The 21,051-nt window shown below is 38.7% G+C and overlaps 1 protein-coding gene and 1 non-coding gene across 4 annotated transcripts in view; both read right to left on the reverse strand.

The window, feature by feature from the left end:
- btbd11a (BTB (POZ) domain containing 11a) overlaps positions 1–21,051 on the reverse strand; it is a 270,998-nt gene that overhangs the window by 147,362 nt on the left and 102,585 nt on the right. The gene's annotated exons all lie outside the window — the stretch shown is intronic.
- Positions 5,494–5,566, reverse strand: trnav-aac. Its single transcript has one exon. It is a non-coding gene; the product is annotated as a tRNA-Val (tRNA).

Below are 21,051 nucleotides of genomic sequence, written 5' to 3' on the forward strand. Positions count from 1 at the left end.
CTCAAAAGAATAAGAGTCAATGCATGAATTCAGAACTAATCTCAGAGTTTATGACAGTCAAATACAGCATTTGTGGGTAATCCCTTATTTTATGTGCATTGCCAAAGTACTGTCGGATCGCTGGGTTGTCCTTTATCTCCTGCTATTATGCAAGTCGAGCACCGCAGTGGTGTAGGTGCTTCATCTGTATTGTTTTTTCACCGAAAAAGGTAGCTCTGTTCACAGTACAATTACATTCACTAAAATCCAAAAAAATCCACTGGCTTCGGATTCTGGCTCCCAGCCGCCTCTCTTCATCTTGTCTTTTTATTATCAGAAAGACTGGAGGAGCTGCAGTGGGTCTGCAAAGTGTGCTTTCAACAGCTATTGAACACACACACACATCATTTTCCTCTATATTCAAGAGGTAATGTTTATCTCTCACAAGGCAGTTTTGTGAAATAATCAGTCAGGCACAGAACACAACATCAGCCAAGAGATTTGCGCATCTGGGGCTGTTTATACAGTCTAAAAACAAACACACGACTTGTTCTTTCACTACCACAATGGAGCTATTATGCATACTGTTAGGAAACAATGAGCCAAAAGCAAGACCATCATTGCAGGATCACGCAGTGTCTCCAAAAAGCCCAAACTGCAGCCTTCCAGGCCAAATATTGAACATTCGTACAGAGAACATCATTATGAAACTCAATAGGCCTGCTGCTTCTTATGAAACCCAGAAATATGGGCCAATTTTGAGAATCCTTAAATGTGAAAGGCTGAAATAATGAGTACTGTAAATGGTTTTGTTCTAACAACAACCAACAATTAACACTGACAATTGGCCAGATTTTCTAATCCAGTGAGGCATGTATACACTTTTCACATGTCAAAAGTTTAGAGTCAACTTGCTTTTCAAAATGTTTTTTAATACATTTGCACATCTTCTCAGTTACTGTATTTAATAATTCACTACATTCAGTCAAAAGCTGCTTAGGTCTTATGGCTTTTCTCTGCAAAGAAGCTGCAACATTGTTACTTTCAGAATAAAACCAGCACCCACACATTTTATCCCCTTGCTGGGATGTCAGCACTCATCAGCACTTAAAACACTCAAGCAAAATATCTTCAATATGTGTTTTGGTCAATAGTGCGGAAAAAAGTCAAATTATTTAGTACAACCTTCTTTTAATATTAAGGAAGACTTTGATGAACATAAAGCTCAGATTTGCAAAATCTATGCAAAGTATTGGCAAATATCAGTGTTAATCAAATCTTTTCAGTCATTGTTTCTTACCTAACTGAAAAGTAACAGTGGAAATCAAACATTGCTCAGAAAAAAGAAAATGACCCCATACTCATTCACCCACCATTAGCACATATGAATGCACTTTGCTATGGTTATGCTACCGATTGATAAATGCCACCAGACTGATATTAACAAATGACACTATTTTCACTTTAATCCCATTTTTAATTTATACACTACAGACTGCACTACAGGCTAGACAGGGGCTGGTTGCATAAACAGGTCTTAATTAAGATGGTCCAAAATGCTAAGTTAGTCATAAGGTCAGTTTTCGGAGAGGACGTAATGTCCATTGCACCAGCCAAAATGATGCCCAGCCGCAACTAAAACAGGTCTTAGCTGATCCTCATCTAAAAACAATGATGGTTGCTAAGCAACCTAGATCATTAAGCAAAAGCGCTGGCAACTAGCCAAATGATGCTACCCAAAGTAATTTCATCAACAGTGAAAGGTGCATATTGATTAAATTAAGCACTCTGCTTAAAGTCACACCAGCTAAGAAAAAAAAGAAGCTCAACATGGGCTGGTTCAAGGGGACAATGCCTCCATTTAGACTGACCTCTGAAACGCACCACAGCTCTTCATATCTCTCTGCATGGAGGATGCAGACATTAACACAAGAGGATTGTTTCTGCAGTCTGTTATAAACATAGGTCTAGCTAAATTGCTAAGCCTGTTGGTGCAACAGGCTCCAGAAGTATTTTAATAGCAAATAATCCATTGTATGATTCTTGCCGTCTGTATGCCGTCTCCTATAGTTAGTTATCTACCTCGAGATTTGAGGCTACACTTTTCAAATATGGGGCATTCTGGATGGTAATTTGATTTTAACAGTTTTCTCAGTCATTAAAAAATAGTTTAAAGCTCTATTAATCATTCTGGACACATACTTACAACAATTTACCACTTCGATGAAAACCTAGTAGCATCTTATTATAATCATTTTACACATGTATCTGTAGCAAACGTGGTTATATTACTGAAAACAATGATTCCAAACTTTTGAATGGTAGTGTCCAGTCTAAATCTTAAGAAACACTCATTCTAAGTTCTACATTTCTAAGTTCTTATTTAAGAGTAGCCACCTCTGTGAAATACGCAAATCATCACCACTGAAGATTAGTCAACTTTCCCTTCGTTCGGAAAAAAAGTGATCGTCAATCATGAATGCTAAGGAATGGGGCTTTAATATTTTTTGCCAGAGATTTTTCCTGTACTGGATGACTTCAAAGGCACCCATTTGAGAGCAGTGTCCTACTCACATAGAAGAACAGAGTAACTGGGTAAAAAAGCACATCAATCTATTTCTTAAAACCACTTGTCTGATGAATAGTCTTTATTGCAATTTAAACGTTTAACCCAATGCAAGGACTTCAAATGTGCCATAAAAATGTCAGATGCATCAAATTCACCATGTTACCTTTGAAGTGTATAATATCTGTTATTAGAAATGCTTTAAAATGTAATTTTTCTTGTTTTTTTTTCTTCTAAGCAAAGTTTGGGGGAGGTTTTCCTCACAGCTTGCTATGAGCTGCAATAATGTTGCATAGCAGCACTTGTGATTTTCCCATGTAATTCTAGTTGATTCCTATAGGAATCAAATCAGCCCATAGAAAAGCATGCTGAGATTACATTTTCTTAGCTGAGTCTTGAACTCCATTATGAAAAGGGTTGTAATTTTGCTCCAGTAGGGCTATGTTTAAAACCCTGGGGATTATATGCTGCTTTTTACTGCCTGAACTGCAGTGATGCTACTAACAAAAGCTCTGCATAAATCCAGTGATTGATCAGTTGAAGCATGTTCTACCTGTCTGACATTTCTAAACAGAATAATGAAGCTACTTTTGATGGGTTGAAAGATAGAATTAAATGCAATGTTGATCTGCAATGTCTCAATTAAAATATACTGACAGCTGAAATACGCTCATTTATTTCCCAGTACCAGCAGTGGCTACTTAGTGAGGAGGCTCACACTGATCCATTATTGATCTACGATTAGAATCATCATTTTGGTCGAGATGGAAATTTCAGTGTCAACATTATGTTGGTTCAACCTTAACTATCAATGAAAGGCAGCAGCTCCTAATGTTGAGCACAACAACAGTAAATATACATTCATTCACATCTGACCAAAAAATCACAAGCTCATACAGTTGGCAGTAATGACACCAAATATACAGTTACAGCTGGCCTTCCAACATGGCAACATGGTCTTCTTAATGACGCAATCAAATACTTTGAAATTAAAATAACCTGATACATTACAGCATTGTCTCCTGAGAAATGTGATGTGCACACTTCACAATATCGGACATGAAAAATCCTTCACAAGGTCTTGAGTGCCAGAGAAGCAGATTTATCAATATTATTTCCTCCGCAGCAGGCTACAGTGTTAAGGAGCTGTAGGAGTCTTTTTAAATGAGATCTTCTCAGACTTAAACCCCAGACACACTCATAAATGAACAAAAAGGGTTATTTGACTCACAAATTGAAACTGTGCTGACATCAATTACAAGTGTATTTGCAATTGAGGTAACAAAGTCTGAACATGCTGACTGGAATTGAAATTTGTGGCTTAATTAAAAAATTCATAAAATTCATTAAATTCATTAAAGTTCATATGGCCACTTACTTTCTTCAGTGCATCATCTACATTTAATGGTGACATCCTTTCCTTTTTCAGAAACAAATTGACAGTCATGCAGAAATGTGTCTGTTGTTAAGGCTGCCATCTCCAGTATTTTGTCTTTAGGTGAATCTGAACTCAACACACTACTTTATATCAATTATGTAGCTAAAAGTCTCCTCCTCTGATTTCCTCTATTATTGTATATTTGTAACATACAAAATGTATTATAAGGCAAGCAGAACATGAGGTTTTAAATGATTGCTTCATTTACTGAAGAACAAAAAGTCTTGTAACACCTATATCACCTATATGGGAAAGTATCTACCCCCCTTAACTTGTCATGTTCACCTTTTAGCCAACTTCATATTGCTGGAAAGGTTCTATTGAACTGATGTTTAGATTAAACAGGGCTGCGTGTCATTAAATTCATCCAAATTGTTCACTAAATTTAGTAAATTGGTTGAGTACTGTGATGGACTGGCGATGTGTCCAGGGTGTTTCTTGCCTTCCACCTGATAAATGCTGAGATGCATCCAGCACCCTCTGCAACCCAGAAGGATAAGCAACTTAGAAGGTGGATGGCTGGTTGGGCAATTAATTTTTTGCGCAAGACCGGTTGATGTTTGATAACTATTTCCTTTGATAAAAGCCCATGCTGTAAAAGGGGAATTCAGTTTTTCAAATTTTCTGTATAATTCAGCCATTGAGATGTAAACAAAGTCATTCTGAAAGTTCTGATGTGAAATTTTTAAATGTATCATAATTTTTTGACTGTTTCTTTGCAGTGGTGTTAATAAGAACCAGAGGTCACAATATATACAATATGAATGCAACTGTTTCATTTACTATCTAAAACCACTAGTGAATCTGCGCTTGAGTACTGACTTGCTTTATAATGTTATATGTGATAAAATACTAGATTTATGAACATAAATAAATGCTTCTTGTGCACTATTCTGTCTTCCCAGTGACTGTGGTTAAAAAATATTAGGCATTTTAGGCCAAAACATTTTCACAAAACTATCACAAGACAGTGTTTCAGGCATCATGCAGTGTATTCATAACCAGTTTCATGTAATATCTTTCTGTAAGGAAGCTTTTAGAAGCATTAAATTCATCAGACATCTGGCTCGTATCACTACTGCTATGAACAATTATGATTTAGTAAGTTTCTCTAGAAAACTGCACATCAATCCATTCTGACTTACTTTATTGACATCTTGACCATTGAATTATGAAGAAATTGGTGGAATTCCCCTTTAACACAAAATAGTTTCACAGGGCCTGTTTACGTCTTGCATTAAGATTAAGTGACCCTTATTAGTCCCACAACGGGAAAATTTCACCTCTGCCTTTAACCCATCCGTGAAGCAAAAAAACACATACACACTAGTGGGCAGTGAGCACATGTGCCTGGAGTGGTGGGCAGCCCTGTCCACAGCACCCAGGGAGCAACTGGGGGTTAGGGGCCTTGCTCAAGGACACTTCAGTCACATACCATCAGTGCTGGGGATCGAACCAGAGACCACAGGGCCAGTTCCTTAATTTCCAGCCCACAACTGCCCCAAAAGGATGTTTCCGCCCGGTTTCGAACCACGGACCTTTCGCATGTTAAGCGAACGTGATAACCACTACACCTCGGAAACAGTTAACATTAATGTGTATTTTAGTAATTGGATAACACTCGGACTTCGCTTGACTGCGGGAAAGCCCAGGATGCATTGTGAGCAGGATACAAACTGATCACTCTACCAAAACTCAATTCAGACACAATCAGAAATAGGAATGTGTTTTAGATATTCATATATAATTACATCAGTGGATATGTCTGCTGAGCGCTGACTAGCAGAAGAGAGAATAAACAATGAATTGAAAGATGGAGAATAAGTGAGGCTGGAGATCCTCAAAGCGAAGCCAAGCTTGTCTACTCAAATTGTAACAGGACAAAAATTGTAATGGAAATGAGGTGTTGTTGTGATTTTATGCAGCAAAAGTACAGTCAGAATGGGTAAAACTGGAGATGCATTTTAGTGAAAAGGAGACACAGTCTATCCAAATACACTTCAGAAACAAAACACATTAATGCAAGGTGAGAACAGGCCCACAGAGTGTGATGTGCTTGGCCAGTGTTATTTTAACATAAAAAATGTGTTAAACTATTTATTCTTTACTTTTATAAACTTACATGTTTAAATTTAGTGCTGAAAAAACCAGCAAAATAGTGAAACCCTTTTTGGTGCTATATACACCTTAAAAAGGTGGTTCTTCAAGAGTTCCATATAGAACCATCTGCATACTTACAATGTTAAGCCTGTAACAAGCAAAAAAAAAAAAGCTTAGATTTTTCTCTTCTGTATCAGTCTGACAAACAATTTCATCACACAAAGAACCATTTAGGCATGAAAGTGGTTCTTTGAGTGTTCATGGTTCTATATAGAACCATCGTCTTTACTAAAAAAACTCTTGAAGACCCACCTTACTTTTAATTTTTAGAAAGTTCTTTAAAGAAACATAAGCAAGAGCCTCTCCATCATAGTGACCATGGAAAAGAACCATTTAAGCATTCTCATGGTTCTGTTGGTTATTATAGTTCCACATTTCTCTTAAAAATGTGCTTAGGGGTTCTTTAGCAAAGGCTATGGTTCTGCCATAGTGTGAGCACTACTGCAGACTTTGCATTGTATTGTGTATTGTAGTAAAACTTTCTGTACAGCAGAACCAGGGTTTGCTTTGTTTACAACACAGTCAATATATTTACTATCCAAAACCACCAGTGAACCTACGCAACTGAGTTTGTATATTGCTGTCGGAACAAAACTTTGTGTTTCCAAAATGGTAACTTTACAGGAGAAGGAAAATCCAACTGTACTTCTAATGTAAGTGAATGGAACCAGAATCTTTTCAAAAATTCAAAATCTCAATAAAGTAATTTTGAGCCATTTCTTTTGGTCCATTTGTCATGAAATTTACATACAGAGTAACAGGCATTTTCAAATTATGTCAATAATATGATATGTAATATTGATAATGATAAAATAGCAGTAAATCTGGAAAAATACATTTCGATTGGGAACTATTTTAAGCCAGGAGACTTGTAACAACATTTCATGTAATAATTTTAGGTGCAGGAGCTTTTAGAGGCATGAATCCCTTCTGAATGGCTTTGTATATACCTTAATAATTTAATTATGCAGAAAAATTCACATTACACAGGTAACTATCACAAATGTCCTCCATGATCTCTCAGCTCCATCACGCAAAGACATCTGCACAAAGGACAGGAGAGACTAGTGAACTGACCTGAGCTCTTTTAACAGCCAAGACTGAATAAATGAAAAGCATGCCACTAAGGCCTGACCTCCAGTGCTCCACGATGATCCCTCGGCCAGGCTGTGCTTAAACTCCTGCCTTTCTGCTCAGCCGTCATAACTTCACCTTCATCTTGGATTGCCGGACTTGAAAAACAGGGCCTATGTCCAGAATCATGCCTCGCAGGCTGTAAATAATATTCTCACCCTTTCAAGTAGGACCTAACAAGATGAATCTGGTGGCAGTGAAAGCGCTTAGCGGGCGGGCAAAGGAGGTCGCAAGGCAATCAGTGAGTGGGGGGTAAGAGAAAAGGTTGGAGAGGGGGAGGAGATGAAAAGAAGTGAGAGAGGGGAGAGGAATTAAATGAAGGGTAAGAGGTTTCTCTCTGGCATCTTGTTCTCAGGTTTTATTCTCTCCAGAGACTTGAATCCTTTAATGAGTGTAGTGACCTGTTTATGGGGCTGCGAGGCTGACAGCAAAAAGGTTATGGTGCTATTTTAGAAGTATTATTGAACCATCCACATTACATCTCATACACTCTATGACTGATATGGTATTCATAAGCTCAGGAGAAATAAAATCTTTTTCATTTTTGAAATAGATCCTTTGTCATTTGAATCTAAATTGTCAGATCTATTTCCAGGTGACTGCATCACCTGGATTTACTGCACCAGCTTAGCACAAGAGGCAATAGACCTTCAAATAGAAACACATCACTATACTGCAAGACCTATCTGTACCGTCACAATTAGGACCCTACTGATATGAACCCTTTGTCACCAATACCGATTTTAAGAAGCTAAAAACTCAGATAATTAACAATATCAGGCAATTTTATATGATAAACAACTTAACATTCTGCAATTGTTTTAGATGAACAGAGCTTTACTGACTGATATGACTTCTCAAATATGACTATATAATATATATAACAGCAGAAAGTCAACATTTAAATAATGTTAATTCCATCCCATACAGAAATCTTGGATATGGCAATATAAGAATCTTAAATAAATTACATATACTGGCATTCTCTACCACTCTAAAAGCGATTAGAAAGCCATTGCTAAGGGACTCCAGCAAACCACAATGAGAGCTATTATCCACAAATGGAGAAAATTTGGAACAGTGGTGAACCTTCCCAAAAGTGGCCGGCCTACCAAAATGTCACCAGGAGTGCATCAATGACTCATCCACGAGGTCACAAATTAATCCAGGTCTCACTTGCCTCAGTTTAATGCACATGACAAAAAAACATCTGGATTTCTGAAACAATATTCTGTGGACTGAAGAGACAAACATGAAACTTTTTGGGAGACATCGGTCCTGTTATATCTGGTATATAGCTAACATTCCACCATAAGAACATAATTCCAACAGTCATTCCAACATGGTGCTGGTAGTGCAATGGTCTGGGGCTGCTTTGCTTCTGCAGGACCTGGATGACGTCATTATTGATGAAACTGTTATGGCTTCATATATGAAATTTTATATACGTGTGCCAGTACTTTTGCACATGTGACACTCTGTTTTATTTTTTTCCCCATAATTTTAGCTACATTCAACAAATAAACAGGAATTGTGCATTAAATATGAAGTTGTCTGTATAAGATGTTTTAATTATATTATTTTGCTTACAAAATCATGTAATTTGACCAGAGGTGCTCAAAGTTTTGCACAGGACTGTATACATATGGATATTAATGTAAATAGATATTTATGAAAAACCTTTAATTATTGTCATACTTTATTAAGCTAGAATATACAGGCATTAGTGTAATGAGAGCTACATAACTAAACTATATGCAATAAAATCATTAAAATGTGAAATCAATAAAAATGTTGTTCCCTGACACATTTAAGTAATTTAAGAATTAAAAGCAAATACGATTATACCTGTCCTGGGATGTATTCAACCATATATCATATGTATTATCCATACATTTTGCCATATTTATGTCCAATATTTGAGTTGTATCAAAGAAACAATTAATTCAAAACAGACGATTTCCATGTATGGGGCATTTGGACTGGGAAGTGCATAGTATGTTTTGAAGCTTTAATAACGTTTTTATATTACAACTATTTCAATAAAGCAAGATAATTTTTTTTCCCCCAGGGAAATGACCCCTTTAACTTTGGTTGACCAATACATCAGCCTGGCCCTGATCTCTATCCATCTCTCCAGATCCAACTTAGACCCGAACCCAGATACAACAGCAGGCATAGTGGTAGTAGAAATGCAGCAGAGATGAGAGTACAGCTGTGAGTTTTATGCCATTCCACTTGGCTGGAACCAATCAGCTTCCACTCTTTGGAAATGTTGGCTCTGTTTCCAGACCTTATTGTGGAACTCATGACTGCAGAGAGCACAGGCAGTCAGGCTGACACTGTTTAAAAGGCATGATAAAACTGAATGCAATCTCAAAGCGGATGGAGTCAGAGAAGATTGGGGCAGGGGGTTGATAAATAACAATAAACTCCAAACAAATTCCAGTTTTTCATTCAGGCAGTGTACCAATACATTGTAAGCAAAATGGCACTATCCCACCACAAAGCGAATCTTATAGAAGTCATTCAAGCACAGCTAAAAGGCGGTTTCCATTTGGTCTCATCCACATATCCCACACATGAAGAGCATCATCACACTGCCAATTGCTAATACTGCTGAAGGGCCCTTAATTGCCCCAATGAACAAAGCACAACAGAATAAAAAGTTGGGGGCAGGCTGTGGACTGCAAGTCCATTGATACCTCATTACGACTCAACTAAAAGCAAACAAATCCCAGAATATCTACTAGTATCTATAAAAGATAAGACAATGAACTTAGTTATTATTCATAAATGCAAGTGCAGCTAGAGCAGGCAGTAGAATCAGTTCTGTAAATTCTATAGAAAAGAAAAACAAGGAATACTGTGATGGCTGCATCCAATTAACAGTGACCAGAGAGTGCGACAGCCTCTAGCACTATGGTCACAGTCCTGGTAACGAGCAAAAGGCAGTACACTGCCCGCATCACTGACCAGCTATGCAAACCCTGTTTCCTAATAATGTCCAACCTCAGTTTTATTATGGAAGAGAATCTTCTTTGGTTGTGGACAGCATGTGACATGCAGCAGGACATTGCCGCCTTGTCATATTGTATATTTGCTTTGCTAATTACTTCCTTATGATTCAGATATTCACTGTTCTCCTTAAAGGGGTTGGGATTGGTAGCGGAATATCTATAGATGATGTTGTCACCTGGCAGTCTTTGAAGCAATGTCATGTAAGAAACACTTTTGGTTCCCTAAATAAACTTTCAATGGATAGTTCTGAATCTTTCACATCAATGATACTTGTTCATATAATGGACATTATTTAAAGAAACAACACATAAAGTAATGGTTCTCAGAGTCTTTCAAGGTGCTCCATTACTCTTTAAGTGGCCAAGGCGAAGCAAATATGTCATCTCACTTTGCATCAGTGGCCTAAGAGATAGAGGTCAGTTTTAGATAACTTTGTTTAGATAACCTGACCGTCTGGCACAAACCAGCTTGACTCTCCCACACAATGTTATATCAATGATCAGATCCACACTAGACATCTGAATTTAGCCAGTGGCAAACTGTGAATATTAGAGCTATGCCTTTAATTTGGGCCATACTTGTTAAAACTAAGCAAAAACATAAGGAATAACTCAGTTCCACGATAGTTTATTAGTTATTTAACCTTGTAGCAGTTTCCCAGTGACTCAGTAGAGGGGTGTGGTGTAGAGTTTCTGTCACTTGTCTCCATTTCTAACAATCCACTGATTAAGCTACTGCTGGCATTAATGGTCAGTGATGTATCCAGCACTTCCAGAAGGCCTAGAGTAACATTTTCTTCCTCAAAAAACTGGTTCCACCCATTTGACATCCAAGTATTATTGCTCTGTCAATTCATAACTGCAGATATTTTAACAAATGCATTAGAGCTTCTCTTCACTTTATAAAGTTGAAACCAATAGACCTCATTGAAACCAAGTTGAAACCAAGAGCTCATTAACTATTTCTACCTGGGCACCACTAAGAAAAACAATTCCTGACTGGCCAATTTTCTTAACAGTGAAACAAGAGTAGAATGGTAATCCTCACATAACTTTAATACAAGCATGATTCTACTAAAAGAAAATTAACAAAAAATTTGTTCCCAGAAATGATTAGATCCTCTCTGAAAGGGACCTGAGGGCTTCCCCTGAATCTAGTGCATCTTTACATAAAAAAAAATAAATCAAAAAATGACTTTGAGTAATGATTGAATACTACAGCCTGAGATTCATGATGTATTCTTTCATCCAAGTTAAGAATGCAAGATAGTAGCTTTCCACACATGGGTGGATGGACAAGAAAATGAAAATAAAGCAATGAAATATCACTACGCTGAGACAAGAGAAAGTAAGGAGAGAATGAGCAAAAACTGGAGCAAAAAAAGTAATCTGGATAAGGGATGAGAAATTCATATACACTTGGGGTCGAGAGAGATAAGCTACAGACACAGCAGTGAAATGTTCCCAACTGCTGCATACATATGTTCAGAGCCCACATTCAGAACAGCTTCAAACTTTCAGTAATCTCCAGTTCTGGGCATCACCATACTTTGAATTCATCATCGTTTAATGTCAGGAACTGAACTGACAGAAAACCCCAACAAGTCTTAAAGTGAATTCACTTTAATGAATAAAAAACGGCGGTTTTCCACTGGAGGGCCCAGAATAGCTGAACTGCTTCGGCTCTGATGCAGTAATAGCATTATGGCTGAAAAATTACACGCATCTCAGAAAAGCATTGAAGGTTCACCTGAGTCCACTTAACACACTGTCCTCCACAGTGCAGAGAAAGCTAGAGGTATTATGTAATTATGGTTTTATACAGTATCAAAAATAGAGCAAAACAAAATAAGTGTTTTTGTTTTGCTGCAGGTCTGGCACAGTTCTATTTTAAAACTTTTGCTTATCTGAGCCAAAGTTAGGGTGAGAAGTTCGGTCATCCAGGAGGGACATGGAGAAGCAGCGGCTCTACTCCAAGTCCCTCCCGGATAACCAAACTTCTCACCCTAACTTTGAGTTGGAGTAGAGCTGCTGCTTCTCCACGTCGAGAGGAGTCAGCTGAAGTGGTTTGGGCATCTGGTTAGGATGCCTCCTGGACGCCTCCCTCGGGAGGTGTCACAGGCAAGTCCACCCGGAAGGAGACCCCGGGGAAGACCCAGGACACGCTGGCGTGACTATATCGCCCAGCTGGCCTGGGAGCGCCTCGGAATCCCCTGGCTGGGGAAAGGAAGGTCTGGGCCTCATTGCTTAGGATGCTGCCTCCGCGACCCGAACCCCGGAGAAGCGGAAGATAATGGATGGATGGATCTGAGCCAAAGTAAACGCTGTGTTGTATAAACATATCTTTGCAGATTCAAAATATTTTTAGTACATAAAAATCAAAAATCGAATCAAACCTTGACATCAAAATCATAAAACATATTCCTGCAGTACATAAAGAAAAAATGTCAAAATTTACAGTGCATTACAGGCAGCTTAGTTGCCAGTACAGTATTATACTAGATACACAATTTTGTAAGATAATTTACTGTAACCTTTATGTAATTTTAAACTTTGTAAAATGTGCAAATCTACACTTAATAAGACATAATAACACATATAATCAGAATTACATCAAATTATAGGAATTGTTGTGAAGGTCAGGTGTGGAGAAAATATCTGCAAGTAAGCGGCAAGGCAGAAAACCAACATTGAATGCTCGTGAACTTCGATCCCTCAGGCGGCACTGCATTAAAAACCGACATCATGCTGTAACGGATATTACCACATGGGCTCAGGAACACTTCAGAAAACCACTGTCAGTGAACACAGTTCGTCGCTCCATCTACAAGTACAAGTTAAAACTCTGCCATGCAAAGCGAAAGCCACATATCAACAACACCCAGAAACACCGCCGGCTTCTCTGGGCCCGAGCTCATCTGAGATGGACTGACGCAAAGTGGAAAAGTGTCCTGTGGTCTGATGAGTCCACATTTCAAATTGTTTTGGAAAACCTCCGGGCCAAAGAGGAAAAGGACTGTCTGGATTGTTATCAGCGCAGAGTTCAAAAGCCAGCATCTCTGATGGTATGGGGGTGTGTTAGTGCCCATGGCATGGGTAACTTGCACATCTGAGAAGGCACCATTAATGCTGAAAGGTACATGCAGGTTTTGGAGCAACATATGCTGCCATCCAAGCAACGTCTTTTTCAGGGACGTCCCTGCTTATTTCAGCAAGACAATGCCAAGCCACATTCTGCACGTGTTACAACAGCGTGGCTTCATAGTAAAAGAGTGCAGGTACTAGACTGGCCTGCCTGCAGTCCAGACCTGTCTCCCATTGAAAATGTGTGGTGCATTATGAAGCACAAAATATGACAATGGAGACCCCGGACTGTTGAGCAACTGAAGTTGTACATCAAGCAAGAATGGGAAAGAATTCCACCTACAAAGCTTCAACAATTAGTGTCCTCAGTTCCCAAACGCTTATTGAGTGTTGTTAAAAGGAAAGGTGATGTAACAAAGTAGTAAACATGCCCCTGTCCCAACTTCTTTGGAACATGTTGTAGGCCTCAAATTCAAAATGAGTGAATATTTGCAAAAAACTATAAAGTTTATCCATTTGAACATTAAATATCTTGTCTTTGTAGTGTATTCAATTGAATAGGGGTTGAAAAGGATTTGCAAATCATCATCATTTTTATTTATGTTTTACAAACCGTCCCAACTTCATTGGAATTGGGGTTGTACAATTACATCCGGTAAGTTAGGTAAGCAGTATGTTATTGTACATTTTATTGTACAGTAAACTACTTTAATTTTACAACTTACAACTACTGCTTTAATGTATAGCAAAACAGAATAAAAAACTCATGAGTTCTAGAGGTTCAGAAACAGGGTTATCAAAATGACTAACAAGCGAAACCAGCTTTATGAACATAAAATTACTGTTTCTGTATTTGTTGTAGCAAACCTAAATAGAAGATGCCTACTCTTGTCGACAGACTTTCACAGTGCAAATGATTCATCAGATGTTTTAATTTAATTCACCCTAACAGAACTCCACACTGTCGCTGCTCTCACTCTCTGTCAGTGATTCATGGCTGGTGGCTTTATTGTTGCTGTGGTGTTCTGCGGAGATGCTTTCTCACTGTAAAATCTTAAAAGCACAAGCACTTGTTGGCAGGAAGGTGGTCCTAAATTAACACTTACTTAGCCAAGAGCTAATGAAAATGTCTCTTAAAATGCATTCCTTCCTGAGGCACACAATCACACAATCAGATGGCTGTTGGCAGTTAATATGCATAATATTAAGGACAGCAAAAACCAAGACGCTACTGACAGATTTTCTCTGAAACTGTGAAAAATAAGAATGTAGATCCACAACAGTGATTCCATCATTAGGATTTAAATCGTCATGAACTAGATTTCACTACATTTCAAAATGAAATATAGAAAACAGATTCTTCGAAGTCTAGCGACTTTCAACTTGCTACACCTCTCAAATATAACTAATTCATTATAAAATTTGTTCACATGGTGAGTTAGGCAAAGAATTGTTTTTACATTATCATACATCATTTTGTGTTGACAGGTGTGAATCTGCACTTTTGACTTTTTCTGTTTGTTTTTTTATGTCTAAAGCTGACAAACAAGGAGGGAAGAAAGGCATGAAAAAGATGTTTTCTTCTTTTGGCAAAACAAGACTGTATGCACAACAATGACTTTTCATCAAATTCATATCACAATACAATACAGGCCCGTAGCCAGGGGGGATCGAAGGGTTCGTTCGACCCCCCCCCCCCCCCCACGCCGCCTCCGCCCCCCTCCCGCCGCCCCCTCGCCCCGTACACACATGCCCCTCAAGATAGGTAGGCTATTCAATGAATGAATTGTTAATCTCCGGTGAATATACATCAAATCTTAATTTACAATATCACATCCAGACTAATAAAAAAGAAAAGTAGAGAAGTGAGGAGTAAGAAAAATGGTTAATGTTTCTCTTTACACATTTTGTTCAGACTGTTTTACACCAATCCAGTAAGTGGCGGTAATTCCCCCATTTCTGTTGTTAGCTAGTGGAAAGAATAAGAATCAGGGGATTAAGTTACTTGAGAAAATGGGTAAAAAAGAAGACAAGGAGTGAAAACGGAAGAAATCGGCGGCAACATTGTCCCAAAACATTGGTGACTTGTTCTAAAAAAGGCCCAAATTCGGTAAGCTGCTGCTGCTGAGTGCAGGGCTTCTATTTCTTTACAACTCCCCTGCGTTAACAGTGCCGGACAGACAATGGTGGGTCATTTCATGTGAATGCAGACACACGGATTTTCATCAAACTTTGTGTGCCTTTTTAGTGGCAAGGTAGAACCCCAGAACTGCATTTGCATAAATCTGCCACTAATATAAAGGGAGAAGTGGACTAAGAATGTTTTAAGTAAGAGGGTAGGGCACTACACATTCAACCTTGATTATGTCAATTTAAATTACAAACAGATGGTTTTGATGCTGTTTGAAAGCTCTTTTCTAGCTCTACAGAGTACACAAACAACATTGAACTCAACAGTTAGCCGAGTATAAATTATGAGATATTAAAATACTAAAATCTGAATATAAAAAAAACTATTTTAAAATGGTCAGTATCTTTTCCACACATAGCCTGCAATGTCATGAACAACCTCTGAAATATTAGTGCCAGATTCATGCAAATGCAGTTCTGGGGTTCTACATTCCCACTAAAAAGGCACACAAAGTTTGATGAAAATCTGTGTGGGTTGAGTTCCAAAGTGTCCGATTTCCCGTAAAATGACCCTAAAGGAGAGGAAAGACAGACAGACAGTGAAGGCAAGACCCAATTAAAAAATAAAGAAAAAGAAGGCGAGATACAAAAGATGGAGAGGAAAAATGGACAGACAATGAAGAAAAGCAACAGAGACAGACAGCAACAGAGATACAGAGGAGGGAGAGCAACAACAGACCTAGGTGAGCAACAGAGAGAGACAATGAAGTCCCAGCACAGTTGTAGGAAGATTTGAATAAGACGGAACACTTCAATTTATATCATTATTAATTCATGTTTAAGTTTTAATGATCATACCGATAGTGTACCTCATGAAGTAATTCTTATCTATTTATGTCAACAGTAGAGAGACAGGCAATAAAGGACCGCAACATCAGAGACAGACAATGGAGGGCAGCAACAGAGACAATGGAACAAAGCAACAGACAACTGAGGTAAGCAACAGAGACAGACAATGAAGTCATCACAGATGTAGGAAGTTTGAGTAACACTTACATTTATATCAAATTTATGTTAACAGTGGGGAGCAACAGACGAACAAATAAGGACAGCAACAACAGACTCACAACAAACTTATAATGAATAAAATATGTCTAAATTAAAAGGTTTGAAGTGTGCTCGTGTATTTAGGGGGCATTGGAGTAGAGAGCCAAATGAAGTCCACTTTTGGGGGAAAAAGATCCCCCCCCATCACAATGCTGGCTACGGGCCTGACAATATGTATGCGCAAAATGTGGCACAGATTAAAAGTTTAGAAAGTGCAACAGAATGTTTCTGCTTATTTCAATATCAAAGGCGATAACAGTTAATACTGAATTATCACCTTTGTTATTGAATGTGATAACAATGACTTTTACGGTTAAAACACTATATCAGTCTTTCCCAACCTGGTCCTCAGGGCCCCCTGGACATCATTCCTATGTGTAGAGTGGACCGTCTGAGACACCCCGAGGATCGGACTGGGACACACTGCAGTACACCAAGCTTTTTCTTTGCTTATTTGTTTTATTTTATTTTGGACCAAAAGTGAACAAGTACTTTACTGAATATTATTAGAATCAATTATAACATTTCAGAATCGATACAGTTGAATCTCCACCCTCCTGCTAAACTGGGTCAATCTTGAGAGCGTCAGTTGAAACTGTGAAACAGCAGGGCCGCCGTGGCTTCTAAGGGCCTCTAAGGCTCTCCATGCCACCAGAACAGGTGTTTTCTCTCGATCAGGCTGGCTGGACTAGATGAAGGTCCTTTCTGCTGAATTTCTCACAGTTCTGTTTGAAATCCCCAGCAGTGGCTTTAATCCACTTTGTCAGTGCTCTGGTCCCTTTGCTTAATTGAATCAAACAGAGCAGGCTAGCCTCTGGGGCTTTCCATTATTCTCATCAAATCTTTTCCTCGTCCTCTCTGGGAGTTAAGTAAGTCTTTCTTTCAAAAATCTCACTCCATCTCTATCCTTCTTTAATACCAGCACTGGGGTTTTGGTGCAAAACACAAAAGCACAGTCTGGAGTTCATTTTTCAGAGCAAAATCTGAGGCAGAGCCTACTAAGAAAGAGAGTTACCACATTATTGCAAAAGCTAATCCAAAAACTGATTTTTGTGATCTACTTGGCCACCAAATATGTGTTCCAGCAGGGTGCCATGAAAATCACACAAATAGTTGTTTACATGCTTAAAAATAAAGGTGCCAACAAATGTCCCTCCAACAAAGGCTGGAGAGATGCCACAGAAGTATTTTGCTTGCTTAAAGAAGCTTTCAATTAATTCTTCTTTTCAATGGAACCAGAAGTAGTTTTTCTAGGGCGGTGGTCATCAGCTGTCCTCCTGGAAATGTACCTTCCTGTAGAGTTTAGTTCCAACCTGCATCTCACATTCTGCACCTTCCCACCCTTACTTCACACTAACGCATCTGATCCAGGCAAACAAGAACTAAAGAATTTAATTAGCTGGAGCAGGTGTAGCAGATGGTTGTTATAAGACTCTACAGGAAGAAAGATCTCCAGGACTAGTGTTGGTGACCACCGCTGTAAAGCACTGCCCTTTTAGCACCTTCATTTTAGGCACAGATGAGACTCAGGGCCATTTGTAGTACAGTTCCAGACCAACAAAAACATATGAAAGTGTTTACATTGTGGTTCTCGTAGCAGTCGCATTGACATATTTGACAAAGAAAAGTCACATGGACTAAAACGTCATAGCTGAGTGGGTGGATTTTATAACGTACATTTGGGAACAATAACTGGAATAGTATTTAAACTTTCTGAACCACACTGCACTCTCACCTGACTGAGCCTATAGGCTTTATGCATGTCTTATCTGTCTTGTGATGTTCTACAGCAAAAAGCCACAGATAAATGGGTGTTACCATGGTTTTTCCACAACATGAAATGGAGTACACTCATTGTAAAAAGATACAAAATGTGTGTGCCTCAAGTATTGGAATATGTCTCAGTGCTGGTTTGAAATCAAAACTTCAAAATCAAAATCTGTTCTGTATTTACCAACTCAGAGCTCATAAAGACATGATAAAAAGTATGTATGTGTCAAAACAGCATCAAATATTTATCTTTCTAAAGAAAGTCTGAAGAAGAGGACATGATGGTTAATTCTGTGTTTGGTCTGTTTAGACACCTTTGGTCCGTTTTGGGTCCTTGTTTCAAATGAACTGCATCAGAGTTCATTTAGAAGTGGACCGAGACCCCCTAAGGAGGTCTTGGTCTGTGTCCAGTCAAAGTCTGATGTGGCTTGTTTAAAATATCAATGCAAAACAGACAAAAGATAATTCAGTGATTCAGTGAACTCAGTGATTTTAAACATGGTACTGTCACAGGAAGCCATCTTTGCCACAAGTCAGTAGGCGAAAATCTGTCCTGCTATATTTGCCCTGGTCAAAAGTAAGAGTTATTACTCTGAAATGGAAACTTCTAGGAGCAACAACAGCTCAGCCACAAAGTGGCAGACCATGCAAACACACAGAACGGGGTCCATGAGCACTGAAGCATGCAACGTGTAAAAATCACCTCTCTTCTGCTGCATCACACACTACAGAGTTCCAAATTGCCTCTGGAAGCAACATCAGCACAGGAACTGGGGCTTCATGAAATTGCTTTTCATGGCGGAGCAGCTGCACACAAACCTAAGATCATTATGCACAATGCTATGCGTCGACTGGTGTGGTGTAAAGCTTGCAGCCACTGGCATCTGGAGTGTGCCCTCACATTTCTGGATGTCTGGTGCATGAATCTGGCAAATGCCAGTAAAAGCTATTGAAATTCATAGTGCAGTAAAGTTTGGTGGATGGCCTTTAATGGTCTGGGCCTGTTTTTCAGAGTTTTGGCCTGGCACCTTAGTTCCAGTGGAGCAATGATAATTCCACCCAGGCAGTGCTAAAGCTACAGCATACAAAGCTATTTAGGAAATTACATGCCTCTGTAAAACTGTGGTCACAGTTTGGAGAAGGCCCTTTCTTGTTCCAGCATGACTGAGCCCCTGTGCACAAATTGCAGTCCATAGAGACATGGTTTGATGAGTGTGGTGTGGAGGAACCTCAGTGGCCTGTGCTCAGCCCTGACCTCAACCCCACTGAACACCTTTAGAATGAACTGGAACACTGAGTTCAAGCCAGTCCATCTCCAATATCAGTGTCTGTCCTCTTAAATGCTCTTTTTACTGAATGGACACAAATTCCCACAGATACACTCCAAAATCTTGTGAAAAGCCATTCAAGAAGAGTGGAGCAAGGACAGCCAACTCCAAATCAATGCTCATGGTTTTAGAATGTGACATCCAGCAAACTCACATGGTGTGATGGTCTGGTGTCCACATAATTTTGGCCACATAATGTACATTTCCTAATATGCCTTGTGATAAAATCATTCACATTTTTATTATTTTTTTATTTTTGTTGCTTCTCTTTCAAAATTCTTATGTTACATGTAAACTTACACACATAAGAACCTTACACAAAATGTCCAGTGGAATGGAGTAATGCAATCTGCCATCAAAACCCAGCCCCACTAGTTACAGCAAGTGCTAATCAGCATATGGGCTCCTTAATAAATCACAGAAATGTCCACTGAGCTTTGAACACAATGACCAATCACAGATGTCAGCATCCTGAAATATATGCAGTCATTTGGGCCACCCTATTTTTAACCATGTCAAATTTCTCCTGTTGCAAGTAATGTCACAATTGCAATATGTAGCAATAGAACCGTAATATGATATTATGTCCACTACTGCTGTAAAACATCATGTTGAGCTCTACAGATCAAGCTCCTATTTCTGCAGCTTTACCTGCTGTTATACAGTTGAAACTAAGGAAATGTCTCATTTTTGGAATTAAATGTGGGAAAATAGCTACAGGATATAATTTGAAGTTGAACTTAATTTTCACTTAAATAAATACTTGCCTCCCCATTTCACAGAATTTCATAATTGATGCTGGAAATATTGCAGGTCTATGAAACAGAATGGGAGCTTTCTAGAAGGGTTTAACATAATACGGACTGAATATAAATTAAAAGCAGATGTCTTCAGAGGCAGGTGAAAAGTGCAGCCAGTGAGAAACATACTTAAAATGACATACCCAAAGGGAGAACTTCAATATTGCAAGAGATATTTTGAAAGACATGACTCAGAATATGAGCGGTTGGAGTAGACACAGGGATGGAACAAGCCGTGCTGAAAATAACAAGATGAACACTTACTGAATCAGGCCTACTTTCAATTTTAAAGTAACGTAAAAGGATAAAGTGTACCAAAGCAGAAAAGTTCAGTAAACCAACAAATTGTCAGCACCAAAACCAGGCCAGGTAAGGGCACTCAAGGTTTCTCAGCAGAACTGATAGAGAATGATGGCTCCACATTAGAGGTGCTCTGTGGACCTGTTTATTTTGATAGAAGGCCTTGAATTCAACTACAGTGTCATCACTGGTCAGTGTCAGGTCATTTTTATCAGGTCAGTGGCACAAATCTATT

Source organism: Pygocentrus nattereri, chromosome 1 (assembly GCF_015220715.1).
Source record: "Pygocentrus nattereri isolate fPygNat1 chromosome 1, fPygNat1.pri, whole genome shotgun sequence".
In the NCBI taxonomy this organism is placed as follows: domain Eukaryota; kingdom Metazoa; phylum Chordata; class Actinopteri; order Characiformes; family Serrasalmidae; genus Pygocentrus; species Pygocentrus nattereri.